The sequence below is a fragment of the Balaenoptera borealis genome (genome assembly GCF_965194805.1).
Source record: "Balaenoptera borealis genome assembly, chromosome: 3".
NCBI lineage: Eukaryota > Metazoa > Chordata > Mammalia > Artiodactyla > Balaenopteridae > Balaenoptera > Balaenoptera borealis.
Window position 1 is genome coordinate 112138946 of NC_138866.1, and position 22519 is coordinate 112161464.

General features: G+C 47.0%; 1 protein-coding gene across 3 annotated transcripts in view; it reads right to left on the minus strand.

Annotated features, from left to right (window-relative positions):
* Nucleotides 1–22519, minus strand: part of DAPK2 (death associated protein kinase 2) — a 128647-nt gene that overhangs the window by 99881 nt on the left and 6247 nt on the right. The gene's annotated exons all lie outside the window — the stretch shown is intronic.

The following is a 22519-nucleotide window of genomic DNA, read 5'->3' on the forward strand; positions in this document are numbered from 1 at the left end:
CCATCACACAAGGGATGATGAGGATGAAGGGCCCTTTGGACTGGCCAGAAGGAACCTCAAAGAAGGCTCACCTGTCCCATGGTTCTTGTGGCCCCAATGGCCCCACTGGGTGGCCCCAGGGCCGAGGAGGGCAGATGGACCCAGTCCTGGGGTCAGGGCTGGCACACAAGGATGCTACCTGTAGCTACTCGCCGATGATTTACGCTTGGGGCTGCGTCTTCCTCCAAAGACCCTCAGTCCTGGATGGAGACTGCATGCATCTTGTTAGCTCAGGCTCCCTTTGCAGGTGTCTGTGCTCTCCTGTAAAACCCTAAATTGCTCGAGAGGCAGCCTGGCAGGGTGGGACGAGCAAATGCTTTGCCGTCAGGCAGATGTGGGTTTGAATCCAGAGCCTGCCGCTGATGGGCTCTGAAGTTTTGGGAGGTGACTCTCCTAGCCTTGCTTTCCTCATCCCTAAAAGGTAGCCAATGCCTATCACACAAAGTTTTGTAAGGATTAGTAATATGTGGAAGGTTCCTGGCATATGGTTGGTGCTTAATCAGTGATAATTATTATTATTAATATAATGGCACTCCCACCCCTGCCCTCCAAATTCTAAGGCCTAGTCCCTCCTCCATACCTGGCTCCTGCTACCTTACCAGAACCACTGGAACCACTTACCAGAGTGCCCTGTGCTCAGACCTGCCCAGCTCTGGGCCAAGCCGGGCCTGGTCACTGTACAATACAGGGCTGGCAAACAGAAAGCACTCAAAGCAGTGTTTGTTTACATAGAAAAAAAAAAATCCTGCTATCTCAAGTGATTGGAATTTTTTCCCACCACATTCTGCTTTCATGGGTACAAATCAATACATAAACACGCTTAGATCAGGGTTTATTCTGAAGAGTACCTTCTCTCATATGGACTTTTCTCGTTTTTTGAGAGCTACGTTACTCTACAACATCCAGTAGGCAAAACACAAAGATCTGAGGTACTTAGAAGATTCTGAAAGTTCCTTCAGACTCTTCAAAGAAGGGTATTTTATTTCTAATACATTACCTTTTTCTGATTATAAGTAATGTGATTGTTGCAGACAGTGTGAAAAATAGGTTTTAATTACGGGCAATTTCACCATCTCTAGAGAATGTCACAGTGAATGTTTTGGTGTATTTCCTTACAGTCTTTTTTCTCTATCCTTCAAGAATGTAAGTATCCATTCATTTAAAAATGAACGATGAACCAGCAGGCCAGCCTATGCCAACGGGACAGCAGCTGTGGATCAGCCGTGAAGGTTCCCCTGTCCTATTTTCAGCTCTCCCCAACCCTAAACAACGTATTTGTCAATGATACGCCCACAGATTGCGTAACTACGTCTTGTCTTATCAGGGCTTGGTGAACTTCTGCCCCTTGAGTGAGTTAACACAGTCATCTCTGCTTTCCATTTTCGTGCCACAGAGTCAATATTTACTAGCCGTGTTGCTAAAACAGGCCTTGGGCACAGCCTCGATGCCAAGCATCCCTGTCTAATCTCAGCAACAGCAGTCTCAGTGGCACCGGAGGCTTTACTGTGCCATGGCCCTTGGTGACTCCTGCCCTGGGGAGTAGGTGGCCTCTGACCCAGCGAGGATGCTTCACATGATCATAAAGTCACAAGAGGCTAGTGCTGGAAGCCACTTAAACATTAGAGATGGGAAACCGAGATCCCCTGCGGAGGGAAAGGATTTGCCTAAGCACATGCAGCTGCAGAACCAAAGCCAGGACGCCTTTACTCCCACTCCAGCTCTCGCTGCACGGTCTTGCTGAATGCATCGACATGGAGAAAGAGCTGGGGTGGCAGTGGGGGACAGAACCCATTTCATCAGGACTGGAAACTGGGCAAGTGCTGCTCTAAGATGGTCAGTTTCACGGAGGGGTCTTCCCAAGACTGCCCTGGTCTCTTACAGTGATGATTCAGGTGATCCCATGGCCTCATCGATTCTCTTGCCTCTTGCTAGAATTCATTCATTCATTCACTCGTTCATCTGTTCGTATGACAAAGCTTTATGGAGCCCAGTCATGGGACGGCCTTACTTGCTTCAACAAAGCAGTGTCACTTGGCCCACCTTTTCTGGAAGGATCTCTCTGCAGCTGTCAAAAGAGACAGACACTAAATAACAAGGTCAGGTCCTACTGTATAGCATAGGGAACTATATTCAATATCCTGTAATAAACCATAATGCAAAAGAATAAGAAAAAGAATATGTTATATATATATGTATAACTGAATCAGTTTCCTGTACACCAGAAACTAACACAACATTATAAATCAACTATACTTTAATTTAAAAGAAGAGAAACAGACAGACCCATCACGTAGCCCCAAGGAAGTCTGAGGCTTAAAGGAGTGAAATGTAGGAGAATCACGTTTTGGGGGTAGATCTCTGACAGCAGGCCTCTGAAGAAAGTCCCTACTCTTAAGAGTACCTCAGGTACTAACAGGAACAAGTCAAAAGCGAAAGGGTAGGTGACTTGGTGTGATATCAAATACCTGTAGTGTTTCTGTGGAGTAGTAGAAAGAGGAAGCACCAGGAGCGAGGAGACCTGCAATCAGGTTCCACTTGCACCACCAAAATGCTCCATGACCCAGAAAGGGAAAGTGTCTTGCCCAAAGTCACAAAGCATATTGACAGCTAAAGTGGGACTTGAATCAAGTTCTTTAAGTCCATGGCTGATGGCTCAGATGCCACAGATGAATCTTTGCATTTCTCTTATCCTCAGACAGCCCCAAGAAAGCCAAAATCATGACCTGGAACTTCCACGGCATCTCCTCAGTTGAGATTGGTCGTTGCCCACAAGGGGAAGCTCTGGCATCTTCTCTATCTGGGACTAGATACCCCTTTGGGGTTCGCAGAACCAGGCTCAGCCAATTCCTGGAAAAGCAGGAGCAGGACAGAGGCCACTAGGCTAACACCAGTGCAGGAAGAAGCTGTGATGTGCGGCAATTCTGGCACATGGAAGGGGAGAACAAGTGAGCATTCTGTACAGCTGCTGGGATGTCAAACAGCTCTGCACACTTGGCCTGTTCCCCTGCTCCACCCCCTCCAGGCAAGAAAACAAAGAAGGTCGTGTGAACAGGGCTGTGATGAAAATAATGCCACTGCATTTCTACCTTCTCCTGGTCTTAGAAACACAAACTCAAGCCCTCGGGGGCTCAGTGCTGGCTGAGTACAATTTATGGTTACACCAGCCCCTGTGTTTGTTGAGCACCTACTATGGATCCAGCTCTATGCTAGAGGTGGTGGGAACACTAAGAATGGTAAACCTTGGCCTCTGCCTACAAGGGGCTCACAGTTTGACTCAGAATACAGAATGAACCTCCAGGAAACCTTCTGCTTCAGAACAATTATGTATGAGGCAGAGATTGTAAGGGCTATGGATGCTGGAAGCTGGATAGATGGCTGAAGCTGGGGGAAATACCCACGGGAAGGCTTCAGAAGGATAGGAGGGATTTTCACTGGACTTGAGGGCTGAGTACAACTAGTAGAAGAAAGGAAGGAAGATGAGAGAGAAGGTGCTCAGAAGGAGGAAAAGAACATGTCATGAAAAGGCTTGGATGTGGAATCTAAAAAATGACACAAATGAACTTATTTACAAAACAGAAACAGACTCACAGACTTAGAAAACAAACTTATGGTTACCAAAGGGGAAAGGTGGAGGTTGGGATTAACATAAACACACTACTAAACATAAAAGAGATAACTAATAAGGACCTGTTGTATAGCACAGGGAACTCTACTCAATACTCTGCAATGACCTATATGGGAAAAGAATCTAAAAATGAGTGGATATATGTATATGTATAACTGATTCACTTTTCTGTACACCTGAAACTAACACAACATTGTAAATCAACTATACTCCAATAAAAAATTTTTTTAAAAAGGCTTGGACAGTGCAGCTGGAGTGAGAAAGGTTAGGAAGTATAGAGAGGTAACTTTGGACAGGTAGAGTGGGCAAAGTAATGGGCTAAATTAGCCACATCCTTCAGTTTAATCTGCCAGCCACTTATTCCTGACTCTGTATCAGACAAACTATAGGGATGATGTGGCTTAGACACTAGCCTTGAAGCACCTACCCTGCAAAGAGGAAACTAAGGTGGCAACAAAAAGGCAAGGTAAACACATTAGAGACATATTCCTATGGGCCTAGAGTACACCATCCAAATGCTGGTTAACATCAGCAAGGGTCAGCTAATCTTGGCAATGCTATAGGCTTTTGGGCAATTTCGCAGAGAGAAGAGAAATGTACAACACTGTTATTGTTAAATGAGCACCTGCAGTTACTAACATTTGAATAGTTTTAAGTTTGAGAAGCCTGCGCACCGAAGAGTAGCCCCTGCTCGCTGCAACTAGAGAAAGCAACCAACGCAGCCAAAAATAAATAAATTAATTAATTAATAATAAATTAATAAATTTAATCTAAAAAAAAAGAAAAGGGTCATGGGAAGTGGCCCAGTGAGGACAATGACCATGACAAATGACTCTTTCCAAACCCCCCGGGGTATCTGCCAGAATTTTTCTGGCAAAAGAGATGGGAGACTCACTGCAGGAAAGAGTGTGAATCCTCACCACTTTACCTTCCCTCTTAGGGGCTGCCATCCTGACTTGCTAATCTTTCTACAAGGGTTTACTGAGACCTTTCTTTCTGTGTGAAGGATACAAGTCAGTGAAGCCTCCATCCCTCCCTTGAGAAGCTTCCAGGTCCTCATCCGCTCACATTCTTTACAGCGATTCACTCCTCACTGGGCCACCTCCCATGACCCTTTCCTTTTTTTTTTTAATTAATTATTTTTTGGCTGCACTGGGTCTTCATTGCTGCGTGTGGGCTTTCTCTAGTTGCGGCGAGCAGGGGCTACTCTTCGTTGTGGTGCACGGGCTTCTCATTGCGGTGGCTTCTCTTGTTGCGGAGCACGGGCTCTAGGCATGCGGGCTTCAGTAGTTGTGGCACGTGGGCTCGGTAGTTGTGGCTTGTGGGCTCTAGAGCGCAGGCTCAGTAGTTGTGGCACACAGGCTTAGTTGCTCCGCGGCATGTGGGATCTTCCCAGACCAGGGATCGAACCCATGTCCCCTGCATTGGCAGGTGGATTCTTAACCACTGCGCCACCAGGGAAGTCTCCCATGACCCTTTTCCCCATTCAATCCCATTAACCTTTCTTCCAGCTTAAAACCAGTATGAAGTCCAAACTCCTGAGCATGAAATACTTAAAAAGCAATTTGTTCTATATGACATAAGAAATACATGTTTAAAGTTTTTTTTAGAAAATACAGAGAGTATAAGTAAAAGACAATTAAATCAACCATAGTCCTAACTTCCCCTCATCCTTCCCACCTCCCCTCACTGTGATCAATACCAACACTAGTAAAACTTTAATGGCAGCTTAGACTTTTGTCCATCCCCTCCTTGCTACTCCAGGCTCACGCACTGCTTCCCTATCAGAACACGTCATCCAGTTTCCAGGGGACCCACCCTCACAAACACACCTTGCATTTTCCTGTCTATTTGGGAGGCTCAAGTCCACCTTTTCCTAGAATGCCCACACTCACTGCTCAGCCTATTCAAATCCCACCCATTCTTCAGTGCCTCACTTAGCTCTCACCTCCCAAAACCTTCTCTGACTGTGCCAGTCCATGGAGGTAGCCACGTTCTGAACCAGTATCACATAGATTGTCTGGAATGTTCTTTTGGCTCCACTATGTTCTGATAGCTCTTGAATTGCTGCCGAGCCTGATACTCTCAATGGGCTGTTTTGGTTATTTGTTTGTTTATGTGCCCCTGCAACCTCTCTATAAGCTCCTAGAAGGTATAAACTATATCTCTGCACTCACTCCCCTCTCCACCCCTCCCTATGCCCATCAAAGCATCTCCTACCCAATAGATGTTTGATGGGTATTTCATAGAATCATGACATTTTAGAGCTGAGGGGGGAAATGGGACTGAGAACCAGAGAGGAAGAGAAACTTGATTAAGGTCACAGTGCAAAGCCAGAATAGAGACCCTGGGAGCCAACTGAAACCAGAACTCATTCGAGCATTTATTGTGTACCTACTATGTGCCTATCACTGGGTAAGGCACTGGGAGATAAAAGAGAATGACCTCCAGATCCTATGATCGGAAAGCTCACTGGACTGCAAGCTGCTTTAGGGTAGCTTTTTGTTAAGGGGCGATGCCAGAGACGGCGGGAACAGACTCAAAGGCAAATAATGATGACTAGGGAATCCACAACATGCTGTAGGAATGTAGAACAGGTGCACCCAACCCTGCCTGCAGTCAACATGCCTGCAGTAGTCAGGACAGGCCTCTGTAAGGAAGCAGAACTTGGGCATGGGTAGAACTGGAGCAGGGCTCCAGGCATGGGTGAGACACAGATAACACAGGGAAGGCATGCTACCTAGGCTCTTTGGGGAAAAGGCGATCACTGGAAGGATACACACAGGAAGAGAAAGCCGCAAAGGAATTAGCTCGTGGAATCACTGCATCTTCTGTGGCAGCCCCATTCCCTCCTCACTGTGAATCAAGTCTCAGAGAGAGGCCATCTAATTGGCTTTTAGCTAATATATCACTGGTCCTAGTGGGCAGAGCTTTTTCAGCCCAGCCATCTCATAGGATACCAAATAGCCAATGAATGGGTCACTCTTGGGTCAAGTGACCATCCCTGTTCCAATCAGGGGCCACCCCTGCACAAGAGCCAGCCCAGCTCCACTCTATGGGGCAGGGGGCTGTGAGGGGCTCAGGGCGGAAGAGGAAAGAGGGTAGTTTTAGCAAGAAAGGAATACTGGGTATGACAGACACCATGCACAAGTGGAGGGTTAGGTGGGAATCCCGGCAGGGGTCTTTGTGAGCGAAGACAAAGAGGTAAAATTAACATGGCCCACTGCGATAGAGGATAATAAAGAGATTTGCTCAATCAGGGAAGGAAGGAGTAAACCAACAGCTCTGGGAGCTTACTTTGTGTCTCAAGTACCATTTTGAAGAAGTGATCTTGGATCCAGGTGTATAGTCTACACAAATTGGGACACTTTAAAAAATATGGATGCCAGAGCCCCACCCCAGACCTTGTAAATCTGAATCCCTGGCATGTATACATGTGTGTTTGTTTTAAACCTCCTCTGTGATTCATATGTACTACCCAAGATGACAATCACTGTGCTACATGTTTCGGTCATAATCTCACTCAATCCTCTAGAGTCAGGAGAGATGGAGGTTCAAATCTTGGCCTGATAAGGTAGGTGGTATGTTCTCAATTTCACAGATGAGAAAACCAAGGCTCAGAGAGGTGAAGTAACTTACCCAAGGTAACACAGGCAGTGAGTAGTAAAACTGGGATTCGTACCTAGGTTTAATACCTGAGCCTGAGAGACAAATTCTTGACTGTGTATTGGAGAGGGGTGGATCAGCTGCCCCAGAGATGGTCCAGCCGCAGAACTTCCTGGATGGTAACAACACTGGGAACCAGGGGGATTGGGGTGGCGGTTGGCGGAGCCAAACAGGCTTAGCCAGGGCCTGGCAGCGCTTCCTGGCCAGCAGAAAGCTGAAATCTCAGAGGCATGTGTGGACCCCAGGAAGGCTCTTACATCAGGGCTCAGCTGAAACGTCAGAAAGAATTTCACAATTCCAAACTCTGGAAACACTGCTGACTTAGCTGGGTCCAAAGGTGTCTTATACAATCTCTTTCTCTAAGAAATCTTTTCAAGATTGCTACTTGGACCTGTGTTTACAAACCCCTGTGGACACACAGCCTTATCTCCACTCCATCTGGCCGCCCTGCTCTCAAGAGTAGGGCTGGGTCATTGTGCCTCTGTTTCCGTATCTGTAAAATGGGGACGGTGACTTCCTACCTGCCCACCTACCCCAATGTGGAGGCTCATGATCAAATGAGGTAACAGAGGAGAAGCAGCCCAACCCGCTCCTCCTTATGAGCTCTTCAAAACAACTGACCGCTGGGCTTTTAGCATCACCTTGTCCATATCTGCAACCGTTTGCTGGGTACTTCCCACATGCCATGCTACGCCCCTTACATCTGTGCTAGGAATGGGAAAAGAATCACTTTGAAAGCTGCTCAGAACTGTTACTGGTAATAAGGAAGGCAAAAGACTCCGAAATGGGGTGGAGGTGGGGTGGGGGAATGGTCAGAGACGGCTTTTTGCATGGGAAAAACTTTAAAGGACCTTTGGTTCTGGAAAAGAGAGGCCCAGGGTCCTTTCAGGGAGAGGCTGTAACAAGGACCTAAACTTCCTATATGTGAAAGAATAGGGCGTCTCTTTGGGGAGGTAAGTGTAAGGATGGTAGCAGATCTCGGGCCTGGGGAGGGGTCCTGGAAGGCCCCAGCATCATGGCAGATGGCAGGAGTCAGAGGAGTGGAGGTATCTATTACCCCACTTTAAGTTGTTTCCTTCTCTGTGCAGAAATTCCTCTCACTACCCGAAACTCAGTTTATCCTGCAAGCAGCCTCAGTGGCAAGGGAGGCACTCAGAAACGGGCCTGAGTCCGTGCCTGAGACAGGGTCACAAGAGGGAGTGCTGCCTTGTCTCGAAGGAGAAAGAGGTCCTTGAGTCCAAGGACCTAAGACATCAAGGAGGATGTGAGCACTCCCTGGGGAGACCCAGAAATGCTCAGTCAGGAACAGGACTTCCTGTTGCCCTGGAATGGAATGCTCATTATTCTTATTCGGACATTAAAGGAGGGGACCCCAGAAGGCTGGAAAACAACCCTGTGAGAAATGGGACCATCTTAGCACAAAGAAACAGAGCCTGTGAGCGTGAAGCTGCCCCAGGTCCAGCGGCTCACAGTAGCAGAGCCAGGATCACACCTGGGCCCGGTGGCTGCAGCACCCAGAGCAGTCACCACCAGGCTAGGGCTCATCAGCCTGCTGCCCCGAGCCCGTCCTCCTGCTGGGGCCCTCGGCTGCCTTTCCCCCTCTGCCCTGTCTCCTCCAAAACACCAGTAGGAGCGTTTGCCTCCCAGGACCGTACTGCAGCCCCTGAGCAGCCAAGTTCTCCTCTTCAGCTGGTGGGCCCTGGGCCCAGGGTGCCAAATAAACCTCACCCCCAGGAGGGAAAGATAATTCATCACCCTCCAGGCCCTGTGGCCAGGCCACCAAAGACCAGCAGCTCAGGATTCAAGATGAGGGTTCTGAGGTCTCAGGCTTAGATGCAGGCAGCCAGGGGGTGGGCGTGGGCAGGGGAGCAGTGTCAGCCGTGGAAATGGATTAGACAAGGACAACCGGGCTCTCAGCAGATTCCCCAATAAACCACTAAACAGTAGTATCCACCTCCTCCCCTGTTCTCTGGAGGGGAGCCCAGGGTCACAGGCAGAAAGAAAAATCTTGGGCAGCTTGGTGCCCCCCACCCCCCACAAAGAGCACTGGACCAGGGGTCAGAAGTCATGGGTTTAAATCCCGGCTCTGACACTTCCCTCGGCAAGTTAGTTAAGTTCTCCAAGCTTCAGCTTCCTTATCTGCAAAGTGGGAGAAACACCGGCCACCCCGTAGGGCTGCAAGAGGACTAAACTAGGTAGCAGCCCGTGACCAATGCAGGGCCAGGTTTAGAGAGGATGCACAATCCCTAATACCCAGACCTCCCTTCCCGTCTTCCACCCCAGCACTCCCTGCAGGACAGGACAGACTGACATGGACAGTGGTTCTGAAACTGGGCTTCTCGGAGGTTCCTCACAGGCTGTGAGACGGAGGGCAGGGAAGGAGCGCAGCTGGACCGCTGCTCACCTCTTCTTCCTCCTTTTCCATAACTGCACCTCACTTTGATCTGTTTCTACCCTGTCCCCCACCCCAGAATAAGTCACTTTTTTAAAGTTTTGCTGCTTAACTAGTAAACCATACTGGAGTAGACACACTTTTTCCACAAAGAGTCGGATGGTAAATATTTTAGGCATTGAGAGCCAAGAAGTAAAATCCAGGATATTATTATTTATTATTATTATTATTATTATTATTTTTGGCCCTGCACCATGTGGAATCCCAGTTCCCCGACCCAGGATCGAACCCGAACCTCCTGCACCGGAAGCGCAGAGTAGGTACTTACATAACAAAGGAGAAAACTAAATTTCCACAAAATTTTAACTGATGAAGCTCAAAATATAATAAGAATTGCATTTGTCTTATTCTGCTTTGTTTGTTTTTTGTAATACAGGTCTGCCATAAGAAGAATGGAATTGCAGGGACAGGTAACAGTTTGCTTAATTGGGGTCCAAAGTTAGTGTTCCAACCATCTAATCTATTGCAACTGGTCATCTATAAAACCCATTCCTTCGGTGTTTGTGACCACCTAGAGGGGTGGGAAAAGGAGGATGGGAGGGAGGCTCAAGAGGGAGGGGATATGGGGATATATGTATACGTATAGCTGATTCACTTTGTTATACAGTAGAAACTAACACAACATTGTAAAGCAATTATACTCCAATAAAGTTAAAAAAAACACACACACACACACTTTGTAAAAAAAAAAAAATTCTTAGCTCCAGGGCCATTGAAAGTAGGTGGCAGGCTGGATTTGACTGTAGGGCTATAGTTTCCCAACCTTTGCACTAGACAATGTCGGAGCCCTTGCAGGTTAAAGTTCTTGGGCTTTAAAGCCTGTTGAAGGCTGCTCTGGGGGCTAGAGCAATCTCCAGGAGAGAGACTCTGAAGGCTGCAGCAACTCCTCTGTGGGAGGCTCTGGAGGGCCTCACATGACCTCCCACCTGCACTGCCAGAGCCCTGGTGCTTTACTGCAGCTGAGGTGATGGGCACCTAAGGTCCTAACTCCTACCACTGGCCGCGGCTCTTAACCCTCACCTTGGTCTTCCCAGCAAGGGAGAATACAGGGAAACCAAGCTCTCTCCTTCGCCCTCAAAACACACTTCTCCTCAAGCACCCCCTCTCCCAATAGCACCTCACAGAAAACTTACAGAACCATTCCAAGGAATTCCCTGGTGGTCCAGTGGTTAGGACTCTGGGCTTTCACTGCTGAGGGCCCAGGTTCAATCCCTGGTCTGGGAACTAAAATCCCACAAGCCACATGTGGCGTGGCCAAAAAAAAAAAAAAAAAACACTCCAGCCAGCTTCTAAAAGTAGAGACAAAGAAGTGGAATCCTTTGCTGGAATTCTGGGGCCCCCCAAAGACCTTGAATCCCCTCTACCTCTCGGGGGAGGAAGGCAACACCATCAGTCTACAGGAAGACCTCTGCCTCTAGTCCTGACGGGGCCTCATTTTCATCACTTATAAAATGGGAATGATTATACTTGCCTTACCTGCCTGTGTTGCTATCAGAACTTCAAAATATCTATGAAAATGAAATAGAAACACCATGAAAAAAGGTAAAGTAGCACAGAGAACAAGATTTGGAATTAAGGGAGAAGCACAGAAGACTTCAACCACTTTAAATTTCTCCACAGTGAAAACATTAAGGTATCTTTACAAAACTCTTAAACTACACAAAAATACACAAAAATAACGAAAGGGTATTGGCAAAGCCATAAGGAAATAAGCACATGCTGGTGACCTGGTAAACTGGTTCAGTATTTCCAGTTTCAACCATTACACAAATCAGCCATAACCTCTGACCTTGTATTCCACCTCTGGGAATACACTGGCAGAAATAATGCAGAGAGAGGAAATTAACAAATACGTTCACAGAAACACTTATTTTTAGTAGTGAGAAACAATAGGGAAAGTTTAGTAAATTGGGGATGTTTATATAGCAGATTATTATGAAGTTAATGAAAACATACGGAGTGTATCTATTTGTTTTAAAAGGCCAGTATTCTTCAAAAATATCTTGTCATGAAAGTCAAAGGAAGGCTGAGGAACTGTTTCAGATTAAAGGAGACTAAAGATACATGACAAGGAGATGCAATATATGATCTTCACTGGATCCTGTTTAGCAGGGAGAAAAACTGCTAGTTGGCGGACTTCCCTGGTGGCGCAGTGGTTAAGACTCCAAGCTCCCAATGCAGGGGGCCCAGGTTCAATCCCTGGTCAGGGAAGTAGATCCCACATGCATGCTGCAACTAAGAGTTCGCGTGCTGCAACTAAGGAGCCCGCCTGCTGCAACTAAGACCCGGCACAACTAAATAAATAAATAAAATATTTTAAATAAATATATAAATAAAAAACACTAGCTGGGGAGTGGGAGGTACAAACAGTTGGGTGTAAGATAGGCTACAACGATGTATTATACAACACGGGGAACATATCCAATATTTTGTAATAACTGTAAATGGAGTTTAACCTTTTAAAATTGTATAAAATTTAAAAAAAATTTTTTTTAAAGAACACTAATGGGAAAATTGACAAAATTGGAACAAGAATGATAGCTTAGATAAAAATATTGTATCACAGATTGCCAACAGACACATGAAAGAATGCTCAACATCATTAATCATTAGAGAAATGCAAATCAAAATTACAATGAGGTATCATCTCACACGGGTCAGAATGGCCATCATCAAAAAATCTAGAAACAATAAATGCTGGAGAGGGTGTGGAGAAAAGGCAACACTCTTGCACTGTTGGTGGGAATGTAAATTGATACAGCCACTATGGAGAACAGTACGGAGGTTCCTTAAAAAACTAAAAATAGAACTACCATACGACCCAGCAATCCCACTACTGGGCATATACCCTGAGAAAACCATAATTCAAAAAGAGTCATGTACCACAATGTTCATTGCAGCTCTATTTACAATAGCCAGGACATGGAAGCAACCTAAGTGTCCATCATCGGATGAATGGATAAAGAAGATGTGGCACATATATACAATGGAATATTACTCAGCCATAAAAAGAAATGAAATGGAGGTATTTGTAATGAGGTGGATGGAGTTAGAGTCTGTCATACAGAGTGAAGTAAGTCAGAAAGAGAAAAACAAATACAGTATGCTAACACATATATGTGGAATCTAAGGAAAAAAAAAAAAAAGGTCATGAAGAACCTAGTGGCAAGATGGGAATAAAGACACAGACCTACTAGAGAATGGACTTGAGGATATGGGGAGGGGGAGGGGTGAGATGTGACAGGGTGAGAGAGTGTCATGGACATATATACACTACCAAACGTAAAATAGACAGCTAGTGGGAAGCAGCCGCATAGCACAGGGAGATCAGCTCGGTGCTTTGTGACCACCTAGAGGGGTGGGATAGGGAGGGTGGGAGGGAGGGAGATGCAAGAGGGAAGAGATATGGGAACATATGTATATGTATAACTGATTCACTTCGTCATAGAGCAGAAACTGACACACCATTGTAAAGCAATTATACTTCAATAAAGATGTTTAAAAAAAAATATTGTATCAGAGTGAAAGGTCCTGAATTTGAAAGTTGTACTGTGGTTATGAAAGAGAACGCCCGTGTCCCTAGGAGATGCATAATGAAGCATTGAGGATAAAGAGGCATAATGTCCGCAACCAACTCCCAAATGACTCGGAAACAATAATAGGTAAGTAGGTAGGTAGATAGGTAGATAGACAGACTAAAAGAAAGAAGGGAAGGAAAGGAGAAACTGAAGGAAGGAAAAAGAGGGAAGAAAGGCAGGAGGAGAAGGAGACAGCGGGGAAGGAGGGAGAGAGCAAGAGATGAGGTGACAAAATGTTAAAACCTGGTATGTGGATAAAGGATATACAGGAATTCTGTTATTCTGAAAATGTTTCTATTAAATTTGAAATTATTTTGAAACAAAAATATTTTTAGGTTATACGGACTCTGGATACATGGAAAGGTATACATAAAACAATGTTGAGTCAAAAAACAACACAATGCAAAATGTACACGCTGGCGATATATAAGTAGAAAGGAAAGTGTGTCCCGTAGATACAGGTATATAATGGTTTCAGTTATCCTCACATAGGACCTCCCTCTCGCTCTTACAATTTTCATAATGCAAACTGAGCTCAATGAGACCGCTACCTCGGGGCAAGCGGTTTGCACCATGTGCCAGCTTCTGACTGAAGCACGTGCAATGAAGCCACTTTGTTTGAGTGGCTTTGTGCTTTGTTTGCCTGACAATGGGTGATAAAGGCGCCTCCCTCCTTCCTCCAGGGCCTCTGTCATCCAGGGCCCCTGCAGTCGCCTGTCCTGCTGGCAGCCCCCTCCCTTCAACCCTCTCCATGCTCCCTCTTGCCCGAGCCCGGGCCTGCTGCTTCTCAGTCTTTGGCAGAGCCCTGACCTTGAGGTGGGAATGTGCCATCTCCAGGATTAGACCGCAAGGAGCCGCCCCACACAGCTTCCTCCACTGAACGACTGGCACATGTTTGGGGGTCCCCCTATTAGCTTGTGGCCTGTTCCAACATCTCATTTCATTAGCTTTCGAGGAGAGTACCCCTGTGCCACAACTGAGCCCTAATCTCTTCTAGGGTAAGGCCTGAGCCCTAAGTCTCCTCTATCCATCACAGTGCCCAGCACACAGTGGGTGCCTGGGAAGAGTCTCTGGAATGTGACAATGAGTACAGACGTGCACTTACACATCCACACGTGCTCACTCACATTTTGGAAACCACTGGCTTGTCTGGGGCGCAGCTGTGGCCCAAAAGACTTCCTTGCCACTAACATCAAGCTGAGGGCTTCCTGGGCCCAGCACAGACAAGCTCGGTGTTAGTGGTAAGAAAGCTTTTTTGGCATGAGTGACCAGCCGCCACTGTAGAACTTCTCTGAGCCTCAGTTTTCACAACTGTGAAGTGGGAATGTGATCCAGCTCATATTGTTCTGGAAGATGGGAAGTCCTCGGCACAGATACTGACATGAGGGCGGAAGATTCTTAACTTAGGTCGGTCACTTTCACTTTCCCAGCAGCAGGAAATATAAGGCATGTGTGTGATCAGACAAGCACAAGAATCCCAGCCCAGGGAGGCAAACAGGGCTCTGGCTAGAGAAGTTTCTGGCTTTTATTTCTGACTTTCTCTGAGATTTGCTGTGTTGCATGAAGTGGAATTTCCCACTTGCCTTCTCCTTGATAAGGTAGGTGGTCTGTATTTCTTGAGCCAGTTACCTAACATTTTGGAGACTGAATTTCTTCATGTGTAAAATGGGAATAGCAGCTGCTTCACAAGGTGCTACCAGGATTAAATACAATAATGTGTGTCCACTATTATATATAAAATAAACAACAAGGACCTACTGTATAGCACAGGGAACTATATTCAATATCTTATAATAACCTATAATGGAAAAGAATCTGAAAAAGTATATACATATATATATATAACTAAAATCACTTTCCTGTATACCTGAAACTAACACAACATTATAAATCAACTATACTTCAATAAAAAAAAAAAAAAAAAAGAGTAATGGGGACTTCCCTGGCGGTCCAGTGGTTAAGACTCCGCATTTCCACTGCAGGGAGCCTGGGTTCGATCCCTGGTTGGGGAACTAAGATCCTGCATGCTGCGTGGAGCAGCCAAAAAGAAAAAAAAAAAAGAGTAAGAAGAAAAAAATAATATGTGTCCAGGAAATGGAGTGTGTTTTGTTTCTCACTTTGTGTTTGGGGAATCCTGGACCTTCGTGCATTCCAAGGCCTATGGGAGCTGGGGGCTTGGCTGAGCTTTTGGAACCAAGGCAGGTTCCAAACAGCTCTGCAGTTAACTGTGGTGTCTGTGGGAGTTGAGCGCTTATCAAGCGTAAAAGGCCTGGGCTGGACGCTATAGGGGTTGTGGCAGGGTGGAGGGTGTGGGGGGGAGGCGGATAGGGGCAGAAAATGAATGGATAAAAGATAAAGTATGCAGGATCCCAGCATGGAGGACCCTGGGTGCAGCAGGGAAGATGACCAGGTTAACCTTCTGTGTAACATGAGGTATGATGACATTAGCACTTAACAGAGGTGTGGGTCCAGAATAAGAGGTAATACAGTCCATAGAGGGGGTGTGGTAGAGGGGGTAGGTGTAGAGGGAGTGGATCATGGCAGGCTTTGCCAGGAGAGACGGCATTTGATCCTGACCTTGAGGGAAAAGTTTAATTTTTCCAAGAGTGAGAGAAGAGAGAGAGCAAAGAGAAGTCACAGAAGATTTGGAGACCTCTGGCCTCTGTCCCAGTGCTGCCGTGATGCTCAAAATAGGAGAGCAGTTGCGGACCTGCCTTCAAAGAGTTGACAGCCCAGCACAAACCAACGTGAGATAGGCCTAATCTCATCACCGGTCATCCCAGGGCCTGGGCATTGCTCCTGCTCCCCTTGGTCTATGCAACCTGCCCCCAGGAGCTTAGCACTTGGGGGAATGTTAACTCTGAGCACATGCAGGCCTCAACCAGACACAAAAGAGGAGAGGATGTGTAGGCGTGAGAAACAGCCATGTACAGATTAGAAGGTAAGGCTCAGAAATAAAAACAGTTGCTGGGTTAAAGCTGCTAATCTTTTGTTGGCTTAAACTGTCTTCTTAAATGTTTTATTTAAAAAAAAAAACAAAAAACTTTCATCCAAAGTAAGTCTCATAGATCTATATACTGTAAAAAGATATTCAGTGTATTTCATTAAGTGAGAAAATCAAGTTGTAGATTGTTCTGGTCGTATGATCCCATCTGGGTCTACATTCACACTTGCTTTACTTAGACTAAGTTCTGAAAGGCAACAGAAGACAATTATCATCAAAGTCTACCTGTGGATGTGAGACTTAGAGGGAGGACAGAGGGAGTTCTACTCTAACTTTTCATTAAGTTTATGATATATGCCATGCATTACTTCCACAATAAAAAAAATTTTTTTAATTTAAAAAGAAATAATAAAACCCCTTTCGCCTCGGAGTTCATCTTGGAAATGCTTTTTCCCAAGGACAGAGACAGGTAAATCCAAACACCTATTATTATTGTTTTCTATAGAGCTTTGTGGCTAGACTGGGCTATAGAACCCAGCCTGGGTACACCTGAGCTCTACACATTTCCTGGAGGTTTTTGTTTCTCTCCCAAAAGAAGTTGCTCTGGCTAAGCTGCATGTGTGGTGGGTGATCTTAACCACAGAGGACCCCATTGGGAGACTCAGGTCTGGCAGGCAGCTGTCCCAAGGAATTCCTCAGCCTGTTTAGGAAGGGTGAGGCTTGAGAGCAGTGGCTCCTTCCACGGCCCAAGGCTCCTGTCCCTATAAAAGGGGATTCTGCAGGTTAAGTGCCTAGCAGTGTGTCTTGCACAGGAGAGCCTCCTGTATGTAGCAGGGCTTCTGGCCGCTGTCTTCACCAGGGGAGCTGGGGAGGTTATGATGGGATGTGTGGGGTAATGAATGGTGAGATAGGCTCCCTGAGAGAGGTGAGGGCTGTGGATAAAAGTTGAATTTACATATAGAGAGGTTTTCCTCTGTTTGTTTAAACCAGCACAGTGTAGTTGAAAAGCTTCTTTAAGTTTCAGCTCCTGTATTGCTGCCTCTGTGACTTTGGACAAATCACCTCCCCTCTCTGGGCCTCACTTTTCTTGTCTATAAAATGGAGATCTGGACTAAATTCTTGTTGAGATCCAGTTCAACCGTAACATTTTATGATTTTATGTTCATCTAATAATTTAAAAATCTAAGTGAAGTAATGTAAGTATAGGAAAGAAGAAACCACTGATCATTATACGCTGCTTACACGGGTTCGAGCCCTGGTCTGGGAGGATCCCACATGCCGCGGAGCAACTGGGCCCGTGAGCCACAACTACTGAGCCTGCGCGTCTGGAGCCTGTGCTCCGCAACAAGGGGGGCCACGGTAGTGAGGGGCCCGCGCACCGCGATGAGGAGTGGCCCCCGCTTGCCGCAACTGGAGAAGGCCCTCGCACGGAAACGGGGACCCAACGCAGCCAAAAATAAATAAATAAATAAATTATTATACGCTGCTTACATTAAATTACCTTGTACCCTTAGACATACAGTAGTCATCATTGGGCCTATCCACCAACACCCTTCCCCAGGGAACATCTATCCTTCCCAAATGCTCACCTTTCTGACTCTGACCCTGCTACCCTACCATCAAGGTCAAAGAAAAAAGACTACCCTACCATATATTCTCCCCCACTCCCCAAAAGCAGTCAAATTAAAGAGAAAAATAAGTTTGTGCTTTGTGGGTCCTTATGGTGTGGTGGCCGGAGCCCTAGAGTAGGAGTCAGACCACCAGTGTCCACCCTGGTCTAGCACCTGTTCACCGTGTGACCTTGGACAAGCCACTTCCCCTCTCTGGTCTTAGCCTCATCTATAAAATGAGGGGTTAGATGGGTTTCTCTTTATGAGCCTTGCTCTGCCCTACAGTGGCTACCCAGGCTGGGAGGGGCCGGAAGCGGCAGGCCAGCATTTCTCCAACTGTTCCCAGAAACAGCCGATAACCTCCAGCATCCCCAGCAGGCTGGTGCCGAAATGTGAGCCAGAAAATCAGGTGAGATGCGCAGGGCCAGGTGGGCCCCAGGTGGGCCCCAGCCGTGCCCAAGACTCTCAGGCCAGGGCATGATGTCCACATGCAAAGCTGGATTCTGCAGCTTTTCTCACAGATGTTCTCTTATTTGTAGGATAAGGACATACAAGGCCTCCAAAGGCATCAGAAACATGCCCTTCAGGGACCAGACCAGGGCAGGGAGTAGACTTAAAGATTCCTTGTTTGTTAATGTATAGTTTTAGTTCAGATACAATATACCTGCAAGAAAATGTACATATACAAGTATGGCTTAATGTATTTTCAGGAAATGAACACATCAGTGAAACAGGCACCCAGATCAAGAAACAGAACAATACCTGTCCCCCAGAAATCCCTCTCATGCCCCCTTTCAGTCACTAGTCCCTCAAGAATAACCACTATTCTGGTTGCTAGCACCAGGGATTCATTTTGCCTGTCTTGAATTTGACACAAATGGAATTATACCGTATGGGCTCTTTTGAATCTGGCTTCCTTCGTTCAGCATGATGTTTGCGTGAGCTCCATCTGTCATTACAGGTAAAAAAATGAAAAGTGACTCTCACTCATTTTCATTTTTGCATAGTAAGGACTTAATGAGGAGCTAAAGTCAATGAGACAGCCCTGAGTCTAGGTGAGGGTGCTCACAGAGAGCCGAGGAAGCGGGTTTACGTAAAGCTCCTCCCAGACATAAGAACAACCCCTCCTGCTGTTCCTCCTGCAGAGACCCACACTGTCCTCCTGGGAGGCTCTAGAAGTGGGAGACGGGGCCTTGACACCCAAACTTACTTCAAAGGCCAGAAGCTCTTGTTCACTGAACACTTGCCCTGCGCCCAGCTCTGTGAGGGACACCGCAGACTCAGCATCCCATTTAATCCCCACAACCACGAGGTAGCTACTGTTATTATTCCTATCTTACAGGTAAAAAAAAAAAACTCAGGCTCAGAGAGGTCAAGTAAGTTGTCCTAAGGTTGCACAGCTAGGAAAGGGACCCAGACCTCAAACTGTGTCCCCAAAAGCCAAATCTCTCCACCAGTCTGTGTTGGCAGAGATCTCGCAGGCTGGGTCTGGCCTCTAGCTATATATCCCACCTCATCTAGCACTGCTTGCCCCCAGCTCACGTTCCACGGCCACACTGGCCTCCTGCCAGCAGCTCAGGTCCCAGGGTCTCCCCACCTCGGGGCCCGCATCCATGCTGCTTCCCCTGCCTGCGCATTTACCCTCAGCCACTTCCTCGGAGCAGCTCCCCCAGCCACCCAGGGCAAACTACATCCCCTATTCTCTCTAAGAGCATCCCGCTCCCTCCTTTCACAGCCCATCACACACTCTATAGTGACTTGTCCTTTTGTGATCCCTCAATCACTTGTTCCGTGTCTTTCTCCACCAATGGAACACAAGCTGCAAGAGGACAGGAACGTCGATTTTGTTCGTCGCTGCCTCGGACAACGCCTGGCACGAGGTACACCCGCAATGTGTGTTACGTGAAGAAGAGAGGAGGAGAGACAGATATCACTGCCCCTTCTGAAGCCCAGCAGTCATCTGAAGGCAGCTCTAGTTCCAGCCTGTTTATGGCCCCTGGCAAGACCCTTCCCCTCTCTGAGCCTCAGTTTCCTCAACTGTCCGACGAGGGTCTTGGAAGAAAGACCTCTAAAGGCCTTCCAGCTCACCGGACCTCTAGACCAGCGGTCCCCAACTTTTTGGCACCAGGGACCGTTTTCGTGGAAGACGATTTTTCCACGGACGGGGAGGGGGGATGGCTCAGGCAGTAATGAGAGCGATGGGGGGGCAGCAGATGAAGCTTCGCTCTCTTGCCTGCTGCTCACCTCCTGCTGTGCGGCCCGGTTCCTAACAGGCTGTGGACCAGTACCAGGGGTTGGGGACCCCTGCTCTAGACCACAAATCCTAGGATGACAAGCCATTCCCAAGGCCTCAGGCCTTTGCTGCCTCTTACTCGCCCTATGTCCAGCCAGCACCTTAGAACCTTAGAAAAGTTGCAGGTGCCGGGGGGCGGGCGGGAGGTTCCTCCAAGGCTCCCCAGGCTGTGAGGCACCTGGGGCCTTCACACCCTGTTGTAGATGGAGGACCCCAGAGCATGAGGTCTCTGCCGGTTCTAATAGCTCTGAGATATGGAATGGGGGAGAGACAGGACTAAGAAGGAATAACAGATGAATTCCACGGGAAACGACTACTTCCTTCTTCAGAGCCCAACCCCCCCCATTCCTGACTTCTCAGCTCTCAGCCCACCCGACAGAGTCCCATCCAACGCTGCCCTCGTTATGCGCACAGCTGCCCCTACAGCCAAGCTGGAGCTCCAGGAGGGCAAAGACTCCCCGTGTCATGCTCACCTCTGTACCCAGAGCACTTAGCACAGACCCTTACACACAGGACATGGCCAACATGGGCCCATCGAATTAAAAGTCACTGGCAGGGCCTGCCAAGGTCTGTGGCTAAGGGTGCCACTTTGCCCCCGGCATCACCAAGTTCAGGAGAAGCACCGGAGGCGAAGAGAACCTCGCTTCTCACTCAGAGGCAGAGTCCAGCTGACCACCCTCCAGCCTCTTCCCAGCCCTTCCCAGGCCCCGGACTGCCAGTGGCAATGGCCCAGACAGAAGGCTGAGGAATCTCCCCCTCTGGGACACTCTGGGACTCTGCAGACACTTGCTTCTTGACCCATCCAGTCAAGCAGGACAAGCACTCCCCAAACTTGAAGAAACTGCACTTTCTTTTTTCTGGCCTCACCACGTGGCTTGCAGGATCTTAGTTCTTAGTTCCCTGACCAGGGATTGAACCCGGCCCGGCAGTGAAAGCACCGAGTCCTAACCACTGGACCACCAGGGAATTCCCATAACTGCACTTGCCATTCTTCTCTGAGTAAGGCTCCTCTGGCTTTGAAGTTCTTTCTAGTTTTTCTTTAAAAATAAAAGTACCCAGTGACCCAACTTCTAGTTATCTATCTTAAGGAAACAATCAAAAACAGGATCAGAAATTTCTGTTAAGGGATGTTCACTATAGCTTTAGCAATGAAAATTTTAAAAAATAAATGGAAACTGCATATTTTTAACAGTAGGGGAAATGGCTGAATAATTGAGGCATGCATATACAAGGGAATATAAAATTGCACTTAAAATATTTAATGACATGAGCAAACCTGTATGATACATTAAGATGTAATATTTAAAACTGTATTAAAACACTAACCTATAAATTCAGTGTGCTTAAAATAAAAGGAAATAAATATATACATATATTTGCAAAAAATAAACAAAAGAGAAGAAAAGAAAGTAAGAGAATCAGTCCTGACACAGGAGCTCTTTAAAGGGAAAGGCTCCCATTGTGCATCATGGATACAGTGAAGGCCCTGAACCCCCAGATTTTTATTCTGCTGGGTGTGTGGAGGGGTTGGGCTGGGTGTACTGCAAGTATGTGTGAGTGTGCAAGAACCGTGTGCACCGGAGAGAGCATGACAGGTGTGCAGGTACAGACTGGACTGGCCAGACGTTGGCCATGTCACTTGCTGGCTGAGCAACTTGGGGCAACTTGCTTAAACTCTCTGGACCACAGTTTCCTCAAGAAAAATAAGAGTAAAAATAATTCCCATTTCATGAATTGCTGTGAGACTCAAACTCCAAGACTGGTGTTCTGTAAGCATTAAAATACCACCTAGATACTAGCAGTTGTTACAAATGAGAAGCAAGAAGAGAGCTTCAGAAAATCTTCATTTCTCTCCAGACAGTAACTATTTTCAGATCTGAGTTTACTCCTGTCTGTGTTGTGGGTTTAGCAAACCTGAAAATGCACCCAATAACTCAGATCGGAGGAACCTTCACAACTAGGCTCGTGTGGCTTGTCACTCAATCTAAAGCCATTTTCAGGAGGATGATTTCACCTCCCACTCAGGCTCTGAGCTTACAGAACAAAATCCTGAGAGCTGTGGAGGGACTTCCCTGGTGGTCCAGTAGTTAAGACTCCATGCTCCCAATGCAGGGGGCCCGGGTTCCATCCCTGGTCAGGGAACTAGATCCCACATGCTGCAACTAAGAGCCCACGTGCCGCAACTAAGACCTGGCACAGTTAAATAAATAAATAAACATTAAAAAAAAAAAACCTGGGAGCCGTGGAGAATCCCAAGTGGGATTCGGAGAAGAAAACCAACAGGTCATATCTCAGTCCAGAGCCTGGGGAGG